The sequence below is a fragment of the Hyaena hyaena genome, unplaced genomic scaffold, assembly GCF_003009895.1.
Source record: "Hyaena hyaena isolate Hyena2069 unplaced genomic scaffold, ASM300989v1 scaffold_225, whole genome shotgun sequence".
Lineage (NCBI taxonomy): Eukaryota > Metazoa > Chordata > Mammalia > Carnivora > Hyaenidae > Hyaena > Hyaena hyaena.
The window spans coordinates 1,012,990-1,034,431 of NW_024080857.1; positions in this window are offsets into that span (position 1 = coordinate 1,012,990).

The window sequence follows — 21,442 nt, forward strand, 5'->3', positions numbered from 1 at the left end:
ACAAATGGCCAACAGGTACATGAAAACATACACAACACTGCAAATCAAAACCACAAGGAGATATCACCTGACACCTGTCAGAATGGCTAAGCACCAAAAATATGAGATAAGAAGTGTTGGCAAGCAGCGAAGGAAAGGGAACCCTCATGAACTATTAGTGGGAATGTAAACTGGCACAGCCACTATAGAAAACAATATGGACTTTTCTCAAAAATTACTGGGGCGCCTGGGTGGCTTAGTTGGTTGAGTGTCCGACTTTCGCTTAGGACATGATCTCGCAGTTCGTGGGTTCGGGCCCCGTGTCGGGCTCTGTGCTGACTGCCAGCTCAGAGCCTGGAGCCTGTTTCAGCCTGTGACTCCCTCTCTCTCTGACCCTCCTCTACTCACACTGTCTCTCTCCCTCTCTCTCTCCTAGAAATAAATAAAAAAGAAAAAACATTAAAAAAAAAAGATTACTAACAGAACTTCCATATGATCCAGCAATTTCAATTCTGGGTAACCATCCAATTGAAATTAAGTCACTATCACAAAACACTAATGTTCATTGCAGAATTATTAACAATATCCAAGAAATGGAGACAACCTAATTATCCAAGGATAGATGAATGGATTTAAGAAATGGAGATATATACATGTAAAGAGCCAATGAAGTGTTATTGGCTTTAATGAAAAAGGAAATACTGCAGTTTGTAAACAGCATGAAGGAAACTTGGGAGCATCCTGCTAAGTGAAAGAAGTCAGACAGAGAAAGACAAATAAGGTATGATCTCACTTACATGAGAAATTGAAGAAAAGGCAAACTCATGGAAATAGAGAGTGGATGGATAGTTGTCAAGGGTAGTAAAGTGGAGGATATGGGTGAAGGTGGAAAAAGGAGACAAACTTCCAGTTTTCAGATGAATAAGTTCTAGAGATGTAATGTACAACATGGTGACTATAGTTAACAACACTGAATTGTTCCATGAAAGTTGCTAAGATCTTAAAAGCTCTCACCACAAAGGAAAAAAAAAAGAGATAAAGTGATAGACATGTTAACTAAACTTATTGTGGTCATCATTTCATAATCTATATATTAAGCCACCCCTTGTACATTTTAAAATGTGCAATATTACATGTCAATTATATCTCAATGAATTTGGAATAAAAAAATTTTAAGACAAAACACACACTGGCATAAAATATATGCAAAATACATGTCTAATAAGGATTTCTATTTGTGTATGTATAAAGATTTTTTTAGCCTCCAAAATGTATAAAGAATTTTTATCAGAACAAAACTAATACTTACAAAGGGGCAAAATATTTGAACAAACATTGTATCAAAGAACATATACAGAGATGACAAGCAAGTACTTACAAAGATGTTCAAAATCTTTAGTCACCAGGGATTTTTCAGCAGAAATAATCCTGAGGAAGAGTTTGTTAACTTTCACATAATTAATGGTATCTTCCTAAGGTCATTCTTTTTTGTAAAAAGAAAATGATGAGTTATAACCTATTGTCGTGTGTTTGCATTTATCTTTTAGAAGTATAGCTATTGAAAATGCAACTATTGAAAAACCATTGGAACCCTGTACAAACTACATTATATATTCTGAAGTCAGCCCATTTGCCAAGAATGAAATATTGTTAAATATGAAAAATGCCAGTGGTCATTAACTGATACCATGCTGTAATTCTTCAAGTGTTTAATGATTAGATCATCTTAGAAATGACTGTGCTGAAAATATAAAGGCAACCTTCTACTAAAGTTTCTAGGAAAGATGTCAAATGCCTCTCTTATTCTCTGATTTTCATTTGGGCAAGTTTTGGCAAATATCTGCTAGAAGCATCTGGAAGGACACAAAAGATGATATGGGTTTCCAAGAACAAGCTAGACCAGCTGGCTTGCCAAATGTCAGCGTATGGGGGTGGGGAGGACGGCTATTTTGATTTATAATGGTGATTTTATGTGGGATGCGCAGTGAATAACACCATCAAAGAACACCACTGTATGTCTAAGTTTAAATTCATCCTCACAGTTGTATGAACAACCTAAAAGTACAAATAAAGATGAAACTTCCCCATGTGGAAATTACTGCTAAAAACCAGTACTGCCATTAAAGTATTCAACAACATATGGCAGGCCTAAATATCAGTTATAGCATTTATGCCAGTAAATATTACTTTAGGATCTACAAATAAAATGATAGTGCTGGCAACTTCTTTAGAATGGATTTTCAATCACGGCACTTTTTGAAAATGAAAAAAACATTTTTTTTTTCAATTTGGCAGGTTGTTGGTGGTGCTACCATCAAAAACGTGCTTTCACTAAGTAAATGCCTGTCCAGATTGAACACTTCTATGACAGGAGAGATGGTCAGCGGACTCTCAAGAGTCCCACAGCATACTTCTTGGGGAAATATATTCAATTCTGATTTACCAAAGGTATAGGGAAAATGTCTAAGACATCCAGCTGTTTACCACTTTGTAGTGAACAGCTAGACTCTAGCCTAGATTCAAATTAATTTGTGAAACAGTGCAGTATAGGCATACAACTCAGTAATGATCTAACAAGAAAACATATACTCAGACCACATTGTATAGTGGATTTGGAGGTGCTCTCACTGAACACTAAAAATAAAGACAGCAGGAATGAGAAAAAGCTTTTCAGTTGTGGAAAATGCACATAAGAGACTCTCAACTATTTTTTCGACAACTGTAGTAATAAATGCTTTTTCCCCATGAAGTATTGACACTGAAAGAGAAATGTCATTGCTTCCTGTAGAACCACCTCATGTCCTGGATTTTCCTAGAAGAGAGAAGTCATATGTCAAGCAAACTACACTGTCACCCTGGTGACTGAAATATTGCAAAAATGATTTCAAAAACAAGTGTACTGTATGTGGCCTGGAAAACTCCCACACATTGTGGATTCCTTTAGAAAACTCCAAGCCTTGTCTTTCTATAAAATAGTTGAATCCACTTTTAAAAAATATGTTTCTAAACACATTCCTTTAAAGCATTCATTGGCTCAAACTTTACTGTGCCTAAGAATCATATAGAATATTTCTTAAATGTGGATGTTCATTCAGTGAGTGTAGGGTGGGGCCCAAGATTGCACTCCTGACAAACTCTTAGACGATATTGATGCTGCTGGTCTCCAGATGCACTTTGAATAACAAGGCATTAGAATATTCTACACTGACAGCTGAACACTGTAAAATCTATCTATTTGCACACTAGCATTCTACCAGTATTGGTAAGGTGGGGTTTTTTAAAAATGTTTTATTTATTTCTGAGAGAGAGAGGAGACAGACAGCATGAGCAGGGGAGGGTCAGAGAGAGAGGGAGACACAGAATCGGAAACAGGCTCCAGGCTCTGAGCTAGCTGTCAGCGCAGAGCCCGACGCGGGACTTGAACCCACGAATCGTGAGATCATGACCTGAGCTGAAGTCGGAGGCTTAACTGACTGAGCCACCCAGGTGCCCCAGTAAGGTTTTGTTTTTAAGAAACTAGTATTTGAAAATACAGCCTATTCACTTGAAAAGTGCGTAACTGGGAACAGAATGTTGAGATAAGGAGCATGTGGATTGAAGTGGAATCTGAGAGCCCTAGAAGGACTCACAGGGAAAACTTTGGCTGTGAGTACTAAATGGCCACAGTCAGTATCCCATCCTTTTTTGTTTCCCAGGATAACTGGATATAATTTAATCTTGATCTCCCGTTATACTTCTGTACCGATTCTTTTAATAGTGCATGTATTCGTTTTCGGGAGCTGCATAGCAAAGTACCACAGACTGGGTAGCTTAAATGAAAAATGTTTTTTCTCACAGCTTGGAGGCTAGGAGTCTGAAATTAAGATGTTAGCAAGATTGGTTTCTTCTGAGGCCTCTCTCTTTGGTATGTAGATGGCCCTCTTCTCCCTATACTTTCACGTGGTCTTTCCTCTCATGTGTCTGTGTCCTAATCTCCTCTTCTTATGATGACTTCTGAAGATATTTTGAATTAAGGCCCAATCAAATGACCTCATTTTAAATTAATTAACTTTTAAAGACTCTATCTCCAAGTACAGTCACATTCTAAGTACTGGAGATTAAGACTTCAACCTATGGATTTTGAGAGAACACAGTGTATGCCATAACAGTCCATATAAGTATAGAAAACTATAAAGGTAAATAATTGGTGTATATTTACATGGATACGCTGACTGACTTGAGACAAAAACTGACTAAATTAACACAAAACTGGGGCAACCGAGTGGCTCAGTCGGTTAAGCATCGGACTCTTGGTCTCTGCTCAGGTCATGATCTCACAGTTCTGGAGTTTGAGCCCCACATGGGGCTCTGTGCTGACAGCATGGAGCCTGCTTGGAATTCTCTCTTTCTTTCTCTCTCTCTCTCTCTCTCCCTCCCTCCCTCTCAAAATAAATAAGCCTTAAAAAAATTAACCCTAAACTATAATTTAAAAAATGACATCAGAGTCTTCGTGGTTCTCCTGGTCCTGGCGGCTAAAATGAGGAACTAGAAGGTTTGATCTATCTGATATGTAACGTACTAGAAAATGGGAGGCTTTAGGTGACATAGACAATCTTCACCCATGTTCCTGTGAATCCCTGTCCCAGATCTCTGAATCCAAATTCTACATAGTAGTTTATCAGCTCAGTTAGTTTTCCAAAAATAAGACCTAGCTGTTCATAATAATACTGAGACATGACTTGCCTATTTCACTGTCTTAATATTTGCTCTGATGCCACAAAAACCAAGAGCCGGTGAACCTGCTGGTGCCAAGCACAAAACTAAGCAGTGGCACCAAACAGAATTAATTTGTCCTTACCTTCCTCACTGCCACACGTGCAGTAAAAATGTCAGTTTTACTTAACAGTGTCCTTAATAGAGCAGTAAAGATTATTAACTTTATTTCATTCCAACCCTTGAGTGCATGACTTTTTAAATATAAATCGCTTTTGCTGTTTACGGACATGTGATGGTTATCTGAAGGGAAAGCTCTCATACATTTGTTGGAGTCACAAGCTGCACGAGTGGCTTTTTTCACAAAAGCACTAAATTTACTTGAAAAGACCATAGACAGATAAACTGTGGTTATTCAGACTTGGGCACCGGGCAGATATTTTCTCTAAAGTGAACACAATGAGCCTGATGCTCAAAGGAAGTAACTGACAGCATTTATTGGCAAAGATAAAATTTGAGCTTTCAAGCAAAAACCAGAATTTTGAAAAATGTAGATCTGTCTCTATGAGCTTGACACCTTGTCAATACAGAAAGACTTTCTTGATGAGATTTACAAATGTTACTACTTAATAATGCATAATAAAATGCTTCAACATTTGAAAATCTGCATAATACAGTGGACCAACATTTTCCAAATGACAAATGCATGATGTTCCAAAATCAAGCATGGTAGAATATGCATGAGTGGTCTAATGATTGTAATGTAAAAGAGTAAAAAAGTTCACTGGTAGTGTGAGTTTGTACACTGCAACTAACCTTTAAGAAATGACCACTTGTCAAGTGGGATAGTGTGAAGAGAATATACAAGATTGTTCCAAAAAACTATTAAAATATCCTTTCCTCTCTCAACTAAATATCTTGTAATGCTGGCTCTACTTTGTTTACTGCACCAAAACAACATATCTTAACCGACTGATCACAGAAGCAAATATGTGAATGCAGCTGTCTTCTATTAAATCAAATTAAATATATTTGATAATGAAGTAATGTAATATTATTTTTTGCTTTGGAAAATATAGTTATTTTCATAAAATAGTTTTTATTTGTTTTTACTTTTTAATGTTTGTTTATTTTTGAGAGAGAGACAGACAGAACACAAAAAGGGAAGGAGTAAAGAGAGAGAGAGACACAGAATCTGAAGCAGGCTCCAGACTCTGAGCTCTCAGCACAGAGCCAGATGTGGTTCTTGAACACATGAGCCTCAAGACCATGACCTGAGCCAAAGTCAGACACTTAATCAACTAAGGATCCAGGGAACCCCATAAAATAGTTTTTATATTAACATGTGATGGGCTACTTATTGGCATTTTGAACTGAGTTAAGAGTTAATTTTTTCAATATTACTTTCTAGTATAGTAAATATAAAGGACTATAATTTATATAAACAAAAACTCTGCCATCTTCAGTAGTTTTTAAGTTTAAGGGTCCTAAAGCCAAAAAGTTTACAAATCACTGCTCCAAGTTGTACATACGTTTTTATTCTGGCCGGGGATTTTGCACAAATTCCTATGTGGCCACCCATTCTTATGTGAGCTAGACCAAGCATGAAGTTCAAAGAACCTGTTTTATATTTCTTTCCCTCAAAACATAATACAGTTTGGTCCTTCCTTTCCCCAAGGTTAACCCAACCATACTCATCTTTTCAGAGTTGGCATGAGCTTCAAAGGAAAAAGCCCATCAGTCTAAATCTTTTTCTTCTAATTGGAGAAAGAAAACCTCTAGCGCTTTTTATATTCCTCCTTGAAAACATAGTGCAGAATCATTCATAAGAAAGCCTTGGTTCTTCCTTCCTGGGCCTATTCAGCTTCTAAAGGCAAGTGTTTCCTCAGTGAAAAGTTAAGGATGAGGCACCACAGGAAGATCAAAAAGATTATGAAGGAAGAGAGATTTGTCATCCTCTGGGTCTACCTTCACTGATGTCATTATCACTGTCATAATCATCATCATCATCACCACCACTACCTACCACATCCATTTATACAACACTCATAGCTACTGAGTCTTGTATCTTATAAGCCAGGCACTATGCTAAGTACTTTATAATAATTACCTCATTTAATCTTTACCACAATCCTGGAAGGCAGATATTATATTATTCCCACTTTTCAGATAAGAAACTGAAACTGAGAAGATAAATAAATAACTCAAGGCCTCAGCTAATAAGTGGGGTTATCTGGGATTTAATTAAACCAGAATCTTAGCCACTCAATAGAAAAACTTCATTGCTTCCTATCCAGTTTATGTACAGGCAGATTAATGATCATCATTCTGAGAGGCCTCACTTGCATTTTGTTTCTGGCAAAGCCCCTTTTCCCTAAAGGATGAGGTAGGAGAAGAGGTTGCATTCAAAATCCGTGTTTACAACTTTGAGGAATTATTCTGGGAGACTCCTTGTTATGATAGAAGAAGTTTTATTTTGAATAATTTTATGAAGTCTTGTTTGTTTGTTTATATACTGACATTGTAAATGCAATCCATTGCCTTATATGCCTTTCACTTACTGGTAAAAAGAAGCACAGAAGTTTACCGGCTAAAACATTTTTTTCCCAACACAAAATTTAAGGACGTCATTATCATGTGGAGTCTTCTATAAGAGATTCGAGGTTACATAACAGACAATGTCTTCAACTTTCATTTCTTAAACAATAAATAAGTGTTGTTCAAATGGCCGTTTCTTATATTGATCCTCTATAAAAGTTTAGGGCATAACGTTAAATCATACATCCATGAAATATTTCTGAAAGGGGCTACGCTAATACCACTCAGGTATGTTATTCCCTTTGACCTAACGTGATCAGAAACTTGCTTAGAAAACCTAGAGAAATGAAAAGTTAATATATTCTTAGCCTCCATTACTACATCTCCATAGAGCTGATGGTAAGTGCTGGCTCACAGTCAACTCTTGATTAGACTTCCTGACATTGCCTGAAGAAGTGATATTATGTTTTGTTTATGAGAAAGAAATTCTGTGCTTTAGATGCCAAACATTCAGGCAGCCACAAATCTGTTTTAAAAATTTAGAAGCCTGTCATATCCTTAGCAAGAGAAACATCATGAACTATACCTCATAACTCTTAGGCATGCCTTGGGGTTTAGCCTCATTTTGTTCTCTCAGAGAGACAAACGTTGAATCTATCTAAATCCTCCATATAGACAAGCAATAGCCCCAGACTTTGAGCTTGAGTTAGGGTGAGACTGGCCCTGAAGGGGCAAATTGTAGAACTAAGGATGCTTAGGGTAAAACACAATCAAAGAATCACTGAAGTTTCCATCAAAGGGGACTCAGTATAGAGACAGAATCTTAAGTCAGCAAGACAGGAAGCAAAGTTATCAGTGGATAAAGGTCTTCCAACACTATACGTAGGAGATGCTGGGGCCAAGATTTATTTTCAAATGTCTCCAGGTCCTGTGAATTTGAAGAAAGGGATTTACAACTAGAACAAGAATTCTCAAACAAAATCTAATCAAGATCTCAAAGAAATATTCAGTTGAGACTACAATCAACACCATCATTACCAAGTCCCCCTCCTCACCCAGGGGAATAGGGAAGAAAAAGTCATATTATTTACAGAATAAAATCTTACTAGGACAGGTTATGATAAGGATAATAAACTTCCAATATTTTTTTTATTTTAACTCAGTTAAAATTAGCAAGAAAAAATCTTGACGCTACAGGACAGAGTAATGCCTGCTATATTAGTTTCCTATTGCTGCCATAACAAATTACCACAAATATAACAAGTTAAAAGAGTAAAAATTTATTATTTTATGATTCTGGAGGTTAGAAGTCTGAAATGATCACCACTGGGTTAAAATCAAGGTTTTGGTAGGGTTTCACTTCTCTCTGGAGGCTCTAGAGAAATTCCATTTTCCTGTCTTTTTTAACATCTAAAGGCTGCTCTCATTTACTTCCTACTTCCTCATTTACTTCTAAGCATGTTTGTGATTACACTGGGCCCATCTGGGCAATCCAGGAAGCTCTTCCCATCTCAAGATTAACTGATGAGCTACCTCAATTCCATGTGCAACTTCAATTCTTCTTTGCACACAACAAAATATATTCATAGGTTTCATTATAGGAAGGCCATTATTCAGACTAACACACAATCCTCCTCTCTGCCCCTCCCTCACCCCTTCTCTCTCTCAAGAATAAATAAACATTAACAAAAAGAAAAAAGGAAAAAAAGAAAAAGGGGCACCTGCGTATAAGCATCCAACTTTAACACAGATCATGATCTCACAGTTTGTGAGTTCCAGCCCCACGTCAGGCTCTGTGCTGACCACTTGGAGTCTGAAGCCTGCTTTGGATTCTGTGTCTCCCTCTCTCTCTGCTCCTCCCTCACTCATGCTTTGTCTCTCTCTCTTTCTCTCTCTGTCTCAAGAATAAACATTTAAAATTTTTGAAAAGAAAAAAATATCACACAAACCAATAAAATTTACTTAATGATAATTAAAAACAAAATTAAAATGAGGCCACAACCACAAACCAGCAGAGGGAGATTTGAAGGTATGCAAGAGCTTTTGACAATGCATTTGTTCCTTGAATCTATTGAAACAAACCTTTCGGTATGATAGGAAAGTTCTTTGACCTTTGACAAACAAACTAAGAAGTTCGAATTTTTTTTTTAAGTTTATTTATTTATATTGAGAGAGAGAGAAGACATGTGAGCATGGGAGGGGCAGAGAGAAGGGGAGAGAGAGAATCCCAAGCAGGCTCCACACTGTCAGTGCACAGTCCAACCTAGGGGTTGATCTCACAAACCATGAGATCATGACCTTAGCTGAAATCAAGAATAAGAAGCTTAACTGACTGAGCCACCAATGCACCCCTCAAATTTATTTTTTAGAAGATACATTGTTAAGTACAGAGTTAACTTACATGTTACAATTAACTCACATCAAGATCACACATATTAATCGATAGTTTCTGACTATATAATAATAAACTTGTGAAAAAGTTTTACACTACTTTTACATTCTTCTTAACATAGTTTTAGATATTTTTTGTATTATAAATAATTCCTGTATTTATTTATTCACAGTGTGTCCGTAGTCAGTAATGGATTATATGTATATAGTCATTGTGGAAGATATTATGTCAAGATTCTACCTTAAAATTTGTTGAGAGAGATGTTAGAATTGCATTCTGCAAGAATATTCAGGATAAAATGGCATTCTAATCTGGAATGGATAAAGGATCTTTCATTAATATAAAGTATACCAAACTTTGAGTCCATCCTGAAGAAAATATGTCTGAATTTTATTTGCAACAACATAGATAGGGTCCAATCATTTAGTTAGAGACTGAGAAATTCTTTTGACTAAAGAAAAATTCTTACACCCTTTTCAGCTTTAAATTTTTTTAATCAATGAAGTTACTGGATCAGGCTGTAAAAAAAATCCTGGAAGTTAGAAAATGCAAATGAATATATCATAAAACTGTAAAACCTAGAGAAATAATATGTGTCATAATCATTAGATGATTTCAATCAATCATTTATCTTCAGAAGTAATTCCACAAGAAATAGCATTCCCCACTGTACCTTCATTACTGGATTGGAACTGATGGCTGAGCCCAAGACTCCCATTGATTTAATTCAATTTTTAAAAGAATAAGTTACTTATAAAAAGGATTTTAACCTAATACATTTATGTGTGACTTCATCTGAATTCCATTTGAGGTGTTGTCCCTCTAACTTTGCCAATTATTTTATTATATTTTATTTTTTTTCCACTTCCTGGAAGTCTTGATCAAGAAATGGGAGTGGGGAGGCACAGTTTAAGCACAGAATAGTCAAAATTAATTTATTGACAGTTCTTTCTAAAACACAGCTGAGAGGAATTGTCATAATTCTTTGGACTCAGAATGTTATTCGTGAAACTAAAGCCACTGTTTCTCTATGTTAACTGTTTTCTGTCCTTTGCTCAGACTCAGGGACAATATGGAGAACGACACTAACAGTTATGGAGATTGTGGTCATTTTCAAGCTTGATTATAAAATATTTATTTCTAGAATTAAGCCAACAAAAAAAATAGATGATTATTATTAAGAAATAATGTTAGCCTTCTAGTTGGGGGGATATAACCTTGAGGTTTACCCCGTCTACCATGTGTTGGAGAAATACAAGTTTTAGTGCATACTGGTCATTAGTCACCTGACTCCCAACTATACGCATCCATACCACCTTTCCTCACTTCAGTGTTCCAGTTTCATTGGGTTGTCACCACCTTCCGTGCAGTCATGTGCTAAGGAAGGTGACTTGATCCCTAGTGCCAGTCCCTGCTCCCTTCCTCAAAAGCAAGCCAAAACCTATCACAAGGACTCCATCATCGTTTCTCCTGTGGTTTACAAAACTCTCAAAATGAATGTAAACTGTGGAAGATCTTGAAAAGAATACATGACTCAAATATTAAAATAAAGTGTTCCTCCCCTCTCTCACTGTCACCAACCCTTTAAACTATCTTCCTCCTTTTATATATCTGTATGAATCATTAAGTCATAAACTCTTTTCTCAACCTTATAATAGAACTAGGGACACAAAACACGTTGAGCTACTTCCTCTATTTCTCAAAAGTATTTTAAGTTACTTACCTAGCTCTTTCATTTCTAACCAGTCTTTTTCACAGTAACTACCAAAACACCTACTGAGCTTTTTGGAACTTTCATCCTTACCAGGGTAAGGATCTGCAGTTTCTTCAGCTTGAAGACAAGAAAAGTTGGCAACTCAGCTGACATACCCCCTTCATAGTGTAGTAGAATGGAGGGGGGAGGGATCCTACTTAGGTAAAAAGATGATGGCAGACACTTTTCATTGAAGAAAAGCCATTGATGAGCCATGGCAGATCTTTCAGGATAACACACATTGATGTGCATAGGCAACTGGAGCTGTAGTATCCTACACAGTAACATGAGGGCAATGTAAGAGAGGATGTGTACAAGGAGAAATAGAAGAGAAAAAGAGGAAGAGGAATCTGATCAGCAGTCTCCTGGCTACCTATCAAACTTTTGCAGCACAACGTAGTTCAGTCCAGAGGAAAACTCTCAGGGTCATAGAATATAAATTGCCTTTCTTTGTTTGCTGTGATTTAAGTAAAAACACAAGGAAAAGAAAGAGCAATAGCAATAGCACCACAACCTCTTTCTTAAGGCTAGAAGCTTGATATTTTAGAGACTGAATCCTAAGCATTTGTAAATAGAAATAAGTTCATTATGGTGAACATATCAACACAGATTGAACCAGAATGGATAACACAAAATACAACAGGAACAGCATGGATTGAAGAAACAAAAAGACCAAAGACTATATAAGACAGAGCTGGACAGATACATTAGTAGATTCACCAAGAAAGCAAGAAACGATTTGTACAGAAAAGAAGTGTGGTGCAATAAACTTAACATGGGTTTTGTCTTAGACCTGAAACAGGCCTAGGATCAAAATGTTATCATTAAATATTTGCACTACTAAGCAGGCATTTCTAGGTGTAATTTATTTTTTTACAAGCCTGTATTTACATTCTGCTTCATATATTTTTATTTATATTAATACTCCATTTTACATAATTGATTACAATATATGTGTTGACGAATCCTCTTGCTGCCAGTATATAATTCTAGAATAAAGAACATCTTCAGTTCTTGCTAAGGGAGAGAGATAAGTGTGTTGGACTTAACCAGTATCTCTTTACACTGGTGCCATAACTGGTCAGCCATATCCCTTACATTTCACTTCACCACAGTAATCTGGACTTGCAGAAGTGATAACCTGAGGCATTTTGTATGTTCCTGATATAGAGCAAGTCTTAATAAATTATGTCATCTTTATGCTGCATTTGTGCTGAAATTTAACATGAATCTGCCCTCATATAGATGTTCACTGTGTGTCTCTTTAGCACAGCCTTTACTGGCCTCAGTTATCTGAAAACAATCTCTGGCATACTCTTTACAATGTAGACACATGCAATGAAAGGGTAGAACTTAGAGTTGAAATAAACTGATACTAAGCCATACTATTTTCAATTGAATTGTTACAGTTGTGTGTGCTTTTCTCAACCTACCCTGCCCTCTGGTATCTTTCACAACTCCCCCACCCTGTCTGCCAATATCAAGCTTGTTAGATTTGATTGAATTTCCCTTATTTGCTTTAAACAGTTTTGTTTGTTTCTTTTGGCTTGAGATTCTGTGATCAATGAAAAAATGCTAATGTCATGTAAACCAGCCAAACACTTTTGTTCATAAATATTGGATGTGCTAGTATTTTGCATGTTTTATACTTCTTTTAAATTTTAACATTTAACTGAGCATAGAATCATTTACTCTCATTACTCACTGAAATAGAAATAGAAGTGTAAAAGTGATGATATAATGATTGTAATCTTTTTAATATTAAATACCAGTAATTATGTGATAGTAAAGAAAGAAAAAGACATACTTCTCATTGTGCTTATAGTAAGGAGAAAATGTCTTGAAAACAAAACATTACTTCCTGGCGTTCAGTTTGCCAAAAATTTTAGTAAATTATTTTACTAAAGATAACATAATTTATCTTCTATTCAATCATCATTCTCTTACAGGACTTTTTTCATGTTTAAAAAAAAACCCAATTTTTGGTCAACAACTTGGCTTCATTCATAATCTACAATATCCCTGAATCCGTAATAGAATAGGAAGTTGCATACCAGAGGTTTTGTGATATTCTTAGTACCTATATGAAGCTCTGTATATTACAGTTTATAATATTTTATATTTCTTCTCAACATCCTAGTCTATAACCCATGTTTTAAAACAAAAACCAATGAAAGGTTATATTATTTTCAACAGAATAATAAATGGTAATATCTTACAATAAAATAAAAATTTCACAAATGCAGTTTATGTTTTCAATTTAGCTGTAACAGTATGATAGAGATACATAAATACATAAATAGGCCCTCATTTCATCCATTTATTCTGTTCTCCCCAAATATTCTCTATTTGATTCTGTACGCACATATTTGCCTATGATTTCCAACTCACCTTGGACTCAGAGCATTGCAGAAAAGTAATCCCTTCAGAGTCTCCCCTCCCCAAAAAACGTGGAAAGCTTTAAATGGCCACTCAGACAGACTTGGAAAATGAGGCCTTTGAGCACCACCTGGAGTACACCACCAGATACAAGAAGGCACTATCATAGCTCTGAAGACAGCAGCCTCCGTCTACGTGGAAAAGGGTATGCCCAAACTTGTTTGGACTCTCAATTCTTTCAAGCTCCCGGGAGGGTACATGTATTTCACCACCAACTACTTATTGACTGAGAGGTTGAGTAGGGAAGTACACAAGAATAAGAAGTGAATGTAGCTGCATATAGTTCTTGGTTCTGGGATTTACTTTGAACCTGTCAACAACTTCTTTAACTTTTCTGAACCTCTGATTCTTCCAATGTGTAAGTTGGAAAAACTACTAACTAATTAGGTTTTTTCTTCCTGATAATTACGTAAGAAAATACATGTACAATATAGCTGCCAGAAATTTTTCAACAAGTGCTGGCAATAATAAAGTTTGCAATTATGATGCCATTAGGGACATTCACATTAGTAGAAGTCATGAACCTGAACTTTAAGTTACTTACCATGCACTTGGGAACTTTAAAACCTTAAAACTTGCATCTACTCATTCATTGCATTCATGTGTTTGGTATACCCACTTGATCGAGGATTTTATTAAGTACCAGTACCATAATACAAGACAAAAGACTTCATCATAGCATAGTGGAAAATGACACTTCTAGAGTCAAACATTTTTGAATATTAGGTCTGTCTCTTATCATGTGATTTGGGGAAATAATTTAAACATATTAAGTCTTAGTTTTCTATTTTTAGCATAGGAGTATTAATAGAGATTTTTTGAGGATTAAATGAGATAATGTACAGAGGTACATTACAGATAATGTTCACCACATACATAAAACAGTAAATATGAAATTAATTATAGAATAGATGGAAAGAGAGAGATTAAATGTATGGTACAAATGGTAGGATTTAAGAGAAACAAGAGACCACATAGGCTAGAATTACTGAGGGAAATATCATTAAAAGGTAATATCATTACTGGCCTTTAAAGCCAAAATAGAATTTGACAAAAGCAAAGATGGGGCCAGGCTACAGAAGCAAATTACAATCTGAAATCAGATTGTGGACCATCCTGAATGACCCACTTGAGAAGAGTGGATTCAAACTCCATTATCTATTGCTTCACTGAGTCATGTGAACTAGGCTTTCACTTTCAAGTACTATCCAAGCAGAATGCACTGATCTTCTCTTCTATTGCCAGCACCAGTCTTTCCATTATACCTGATTGTTTCAGTTTTTGAGTTTAGAAATAATATAAGATTCCAGGTGCCCAAGATAGTGTTTGTGACATTATTATTCCTGAATAACTGCAAAGCTGTTTCGAAGATTACTTCCCTGAGATGACTATTAATTTACTTTTCTATAAATTGCTTACTGATTTAGTGTTAACAGTTTTCGAAATTCACCTTTGAAAAAGGAATCCTTTGAAGCCATGGTAAAATACTTAAGATTTCAATGGAAATAATTGTGAAACATTTCTTCTGTCTGAAAGACTTTTTCAGACTCCTTAGCATGACACAGATGCTGAGAAGCAAGGATGGCATTTCATTTAGAAGTTCTCACTAATCTTGTGGGTGACATGTACTATCGTGAATATACCAGGAACACAACTTGTCAGTGGTATACTAGGCTCACTTTAAAGAGTTTTTCTATAATTATGGTATGGAGTACTTTGAAATGTTTTGTAACAGTTAAAAAAAATATTCCACCTAAATTGTTTTTTAAATGGAGACTATAGAAATAAACATAATTAATATGATTTACTAAATCACTGATAATTATGGCAACCATGGAATTGTTAGTCACAATGATACATATTCTGAGCATGTCCCTTAATGATGTTATCAATTAATATAAATATCCTGCTGGGGCGCCTGGGTGGCTCAGTCAGTTAAATGTCTGACTCTTGATTTCAGCTCAGGTCATGATCCCAGGGTCGTGGGATGGAGCCTAGTGTCAAGTTCTGCACCAAACATGGAGCCTGCTTAAGATTCTCTCCCCCTCTGCCCCTCTCCCCTGCTCACACTCTCTCTCTAAAATAAAATTCTCAAAAATTAAAAAATATATATAAATATCCTGCTAATGAAGTTATAATATACTTATGTTCATTTCCACTTACTACATTGTGGGTATCATATATGTCCTTACTTTATAACACACTAGACATAGATGTATTGAAAAGTGAGAAATTCTCAAAATATAGGGAATATTTCCTAAAAGGTACTGTCTTTAACAAGTATCTAAAATAATCTGTTAAAACTAGATATATTTCTGTAGAAAAATCAATGAAGCTTTAACCTGTCCACTAATTTGACTGACATTTAGGTTTTAAAAGAGCAATTGAATAGAAGATTACTTAAAGGCTGATTTCTGTACACATTAATATGAAAACAGAGTGATATATGTGAGCAGATTTTTTACTAATTTATTCTGATTAATCGGGGTTGATTATCAACAATGTACAAAGAATCTTAACAGCATGAGAAAATATATGGGTAGTTGCCATACATTGTCTTGTTAGAATAAACAAGACACAAAGTGAGTTTTCAAAAGAAAATTAAAAAGCAAGCAACATACCCAGGAGATACAAGTTATCAGCAACATTTCTTGTGTAGTTTTATCCTAGATTTCCTTAAGTCATAGTGTCTGTAACAGAGCAAATGCTATTACTGCTACGTTTCCGTGGTCATAATCTATTTTCTAATTTTATTTGTCATGATCTGGGGATTCATATTCAATCTCGTATTTTAATACCTTAGTACATGTATTCTTCCTACGGCCAAAGCGGTAGCCCAGCATGACATGGATCCTTTTACTACTTTTCCTTCTAATGCCTCAACTTTTACTTTATGGCTTTGAAAGTAAAATGTGGAGAAAAGAAAGTTGCCTTCTGTGTCCTGCAACTTCATCCACAATCTTGCAGGCTTATTTACTGGTCTTCAGAAACATAGGAGCCAGAGGCGTCAATCAGCATAAGCAGAGGCAGCTTGTTCTCAGAGGTACTTCTATTTATCTCATCACAATACCCTCTTGATACCTTCTTTGTTGTAAGAATCCAGTGATTTTTTTTTTCAGGTTTTTCCCCAACTCATTTAAAATTCCCAATGATATTTAGCTTATCTTTCCAAGTTTCTTACCATATGGTCTTAGTCACTCATTCAAGTCTGCATCTGCTCATTATCTAGTATATCATGTCCTCAATATCAACTCTGAAACAATTGGAGTTTACTGTGAAGTAATTGTGTGTTGCAGTAATAATCAACTTCTGCTTCACATTTTTTTTCTTTAGAATTACAGCAGTATACTTAGTATACTAGTGAGCTATATTAGCACATACTTAGTATATTATTGAGTTTTGACATAGTATTTCCACCTGGGAAGTTCAGCTACAGGGAAATTCATCACCACTACTCTTCTCTGAACTCTGCTATCTGAACTCTGAACTCTGACGTTATCACTATCCGTACTTGAAATAAAATGAATAGTATATAAATATATTTTTTCTGTTCTATTCTCCTTCTGGTTCCTGTCAACGAAAATATTTTTAAAAATTGAAAGATGTGTGAATATGTACTTTAGAAGTAGGGCATGCTTAAAGACTTTGCTCTCAATATTTTTCATAAAATGGTAATCTTGATGTGAAAGGAAACAACTGAGCATGAGGCATCAGTTCCCCTTTAAGAGTACTGAGTATTTAAAAAAAAATAATGGAATGCCTGGGTGGCTCAGTCAGTTGGGCGTCCGACTTCGGTTCAGGTCACGATCTTGCGATCCGTGGTTTTGAGCCCTGCGTTAGGCTCTGTGTTGACAGTTCAGAGCCTGGAGCCTGATTCAGATGCTGTTCCTCCCTCTCTCTCTACCCCTCCTCTGCTCTCACTCTGTCTCTCTGTCTCTCTGTCTCTCTCAAAAATAAATGAAGTTTTAAGAAATAAAGTGCTGAGTATTTCATATATTTTAGTTACATAAGGAAAGTTGTATTTTCTAATTAACTAATTTCCAGAAATATCTATCACCATAGAAATTACATTTTTAGATGTGATAGTTTCAATGTGTCATTTTCACAGGTGTCTGCTAACACCTTAAATGGCACACAGAACCTTGATACATATTTGTTGAATGCATGATTAATAAAAGTGTCTTGGGTGATTCGGCTTTGTCTGGAGTCTGGTAATCTTTGAAGTCCTGCATTTGGTGATACGCAAACTGTCCACTTTAAACTGGTGATGCATTGAGCAACCCAGACAATTGGGAATATGAGCTTGTACAGAAGGTTTGGGACTAGGGTGAGACAACCAATGTACTTGCATAAGGTACAAAATTTTAGTGGTTGTGAAAACCTCACTCATCAAGAAAAAGTTCATTGTAATGCAATATTTTTCAAAAATCAAATTAACGCACAAACATCCAAAATGGGAGGAAAAATCAGCATGTTAGATAATGGCTGCTCCCACTGTTTGGAGGATCAGAGGAAGTGCTACTCTATGGTGGCAGGGAACAATCCAGAAGTGCAGAGAATGGTAACATCCAATGGGTCTAACTTTAACCAGTGAAAGAGAGGAGATAGTAAGAAGGAAGCAGACAAACTCTTAGATCTTCCTCCTGTGACATGACTCTTCCAAGGTGTAGTGTTTCCATAAGGCTGTCCTGGAAGACATCCCAGCTATGTCATCTTGTAAAGCTGTGAGGGTCTCAGAACAATGGCCTAATATTTTCTTTACCTCCTTCCCTGGCCCACTTCCTTTTTCACACTCTTTCTACCCTGAAATCACACCTTTCTATAAAGTAGAGCACATAACAGCATCTGTTTTGTAGGGAACCCCACCAGCTCAGACTACAGGTGAGTAAGATGTTGTCCCTGCCCTCAGCGGTTTAACAGCCAAGTGAAATCTACCGCTGATAAATTCACTAGACAAATTCAGTGTGGTGCAATAAATGCTCTGTAAGCCCCTCATGAAGGAGAACTAGGCACTAGGTGAGATGAGTGAGTTTTGAAGAATGAAAAAGAGTTTCCAGACAAAGAGCCAGCAGGTTAAGTATATTGCAAGCAGAGAAACAGAGTAAACAAAAGCAGAGGAGTTGGCAGGAAACAGCACCTAGAAGAGCTCATTATGTTCTCACGTATTGCAAGGTGCTTGATTCAAATACCTTTCTAGAGACCTCATTCTCATTAGCTCTGAAGCAAGCATTAACATAGGTCTACTCTACAGTATTATCTAACAGATTAAATGAGGGAATACGTGAAAAAGTCCTTAGAAAAGTGGCTAATAGCAAGACCTTCCTCCCAACGTCCTTAGGTGGCTGATACACTTTTAAAATCCTGTTTTCAAAGAAATACACTGAGATTGCTACTCCATCGAGTCTTTTCCATCTTTGGACAAATTGTATTGCATGTTAATAATTTGAGCTATTTTAATATGCATTCCGATTTAAAACTGACTAGTAAACATCTGTTGAACCTCCCAGAAAATGGATTTCTGAAAATGAACTAGTGACTTAATTTAATAATGTGCAGGAAGTCATCTAGCTATCAAATCTCAAACTTGACATAAATAAATTTTTTGACATTTGTGTTTCTCCACTTTTACTTTTGTATTAAAAGAATCTATATTTGTGCTTTATGGAACACTGAACAAAAATTACTAATGCTGCAATCTGCACAGTCGTGTCTGAACAATCATTTTCTGGAATTATTTTTACCATGTACCTTTTCTTGTTTGCTTTTTAAGAGACAGAAATATCCAAAAATGTGGAGTTTTTTTAACCTATAATTTTTCTGGTTAAAAATATCTTTAATACATTAATGTATGCACATATTCTTTTCTACTAAAGTGCAGAACATCAACACAAGTTGTAAAGAGGCTTTATGGTGGCTGAATAACTTTTGTGTTTTTATTAGTCCATTCAATAAACATTAATTGCTAGGTTCAGTAAGAGGTTGTTGGGACTTTTTAGTATACATTCCCCTACATCAATTAACTTCCTATGATTTGAAATATGGAAAACTGCTTAGGGAATTTAAAGAAGCAGGATGTCACAAAGATGAATGTTACAAATAATTATGCTTCAAGTGTTTAGAATAAGATACAACTATGGACTGAAGCCCAGGAGGATGATACATGAAAGAAGAGTAACATAAACACAGTTGAAAAGCTATTCTAGCAGCAAATTGTGAATCCACATAATCTCTCAAATGATTATTGTCTAAAGTGGGAAAACATCCTGAAACAATTGTAGGCTGATACTATTTTTATATACATTCATGTTTTAATCTCAAACACACTGGAAATATATATAAATGAATTGGTAAAAGTGTTAAGCACTTCTTTATAAAATAAGTATTTGAATAATCTACGGTCTGTATATATTCTACTAATAGGTATCTGATGATATAAGAAACCAAATAGCAGACACTTAAAAAAGGTAATGGGGGAGAAATTAATTCTGTAACATATCTTGTGGTTTTGAATTTATCTTTCTCTTTTTTCCTACTCCTTTTGAATATTTTTTTATCACATTATAATAAGGAACACAGGAAAAATAAACAACCAGTAATAACACGAATTCATAGATCTTTTAGGCAAACTCTAAGTAATCTATACTTAGTTCCTCCATGCATGAAGAAACAGCAATAAATCTTGCAGATGTTTTTTCTAATATCCCTATCTATACCAGTAATTACAAGCAATATCTCAAAATCACAGTTGCCATGTTTACTCCCATGTTATAATATCAGGCTTCTGTAATCATAGCTTAGTAAGTTAGGAGAGAATTCAAATAGGGTTTTGATTCCAACAAAAATTAAGTTCTGAATATTCCTCTGTTGGTTTGCAAATTGGCCCCTGCACACTGAGCACGAGGAGAGACGTGGGGCGGTCACTCCAGACCGACACACGGCGGTTTTAGTAAGCAAAGGAACTTATTTACAGGTTAGTCTCAGCAGCTGCGAGACGAATGATCTCTGCATCGACACACCAGAAACTTAAAGGTTGATATAGAAGCTTTACCTGGGTTAAGTGTACCGTCCAGATGGTCTCAGCAACACATTGCTCTCTCACAGCTGTGTCCTCAAAAATGGCCCCGCGGTGGGAAAGCGGAGCAGAATGGGCAGAACCAGAACCGGCATGCCAGGAATGGGGGAGGGACTCCCATTCTCCCGCATCCACAGCTTACAGGTCAACCAGCGGTCATATCCTCTCGATGACCCCCCTGCAACATGCCGCGCCTTGGGACCAGCTCTTAACAATCTTATACACACCTCTCTTCAGAAATGTGCCCTGAGCAGTCAAGAAGGGTTTTCATCAGCATGGAGGTGACTACTTTGGCAGCTGACTGTAATGGAAAATACCACGGCAACAGCCACATGCAAGAGAAAACACAGGTAAGAGTGATCCCCTGAATAAGTAACAAGTTTTTCCACCACGAGCCTCATGATCCAAACCACTGATTTATTAAGTCCCCTAGGCTGGGATTTGGTCACTCAGGGTGTTCACTTGTGTTATTTAATGAAGATCATACATGAGCAAACTCATCAGGTATGAACGTACAACACTCTGTTTGGATAATAGCAAAGGTGCGTCCTTGTGAGGCAGTAATCATGTCCAAGGC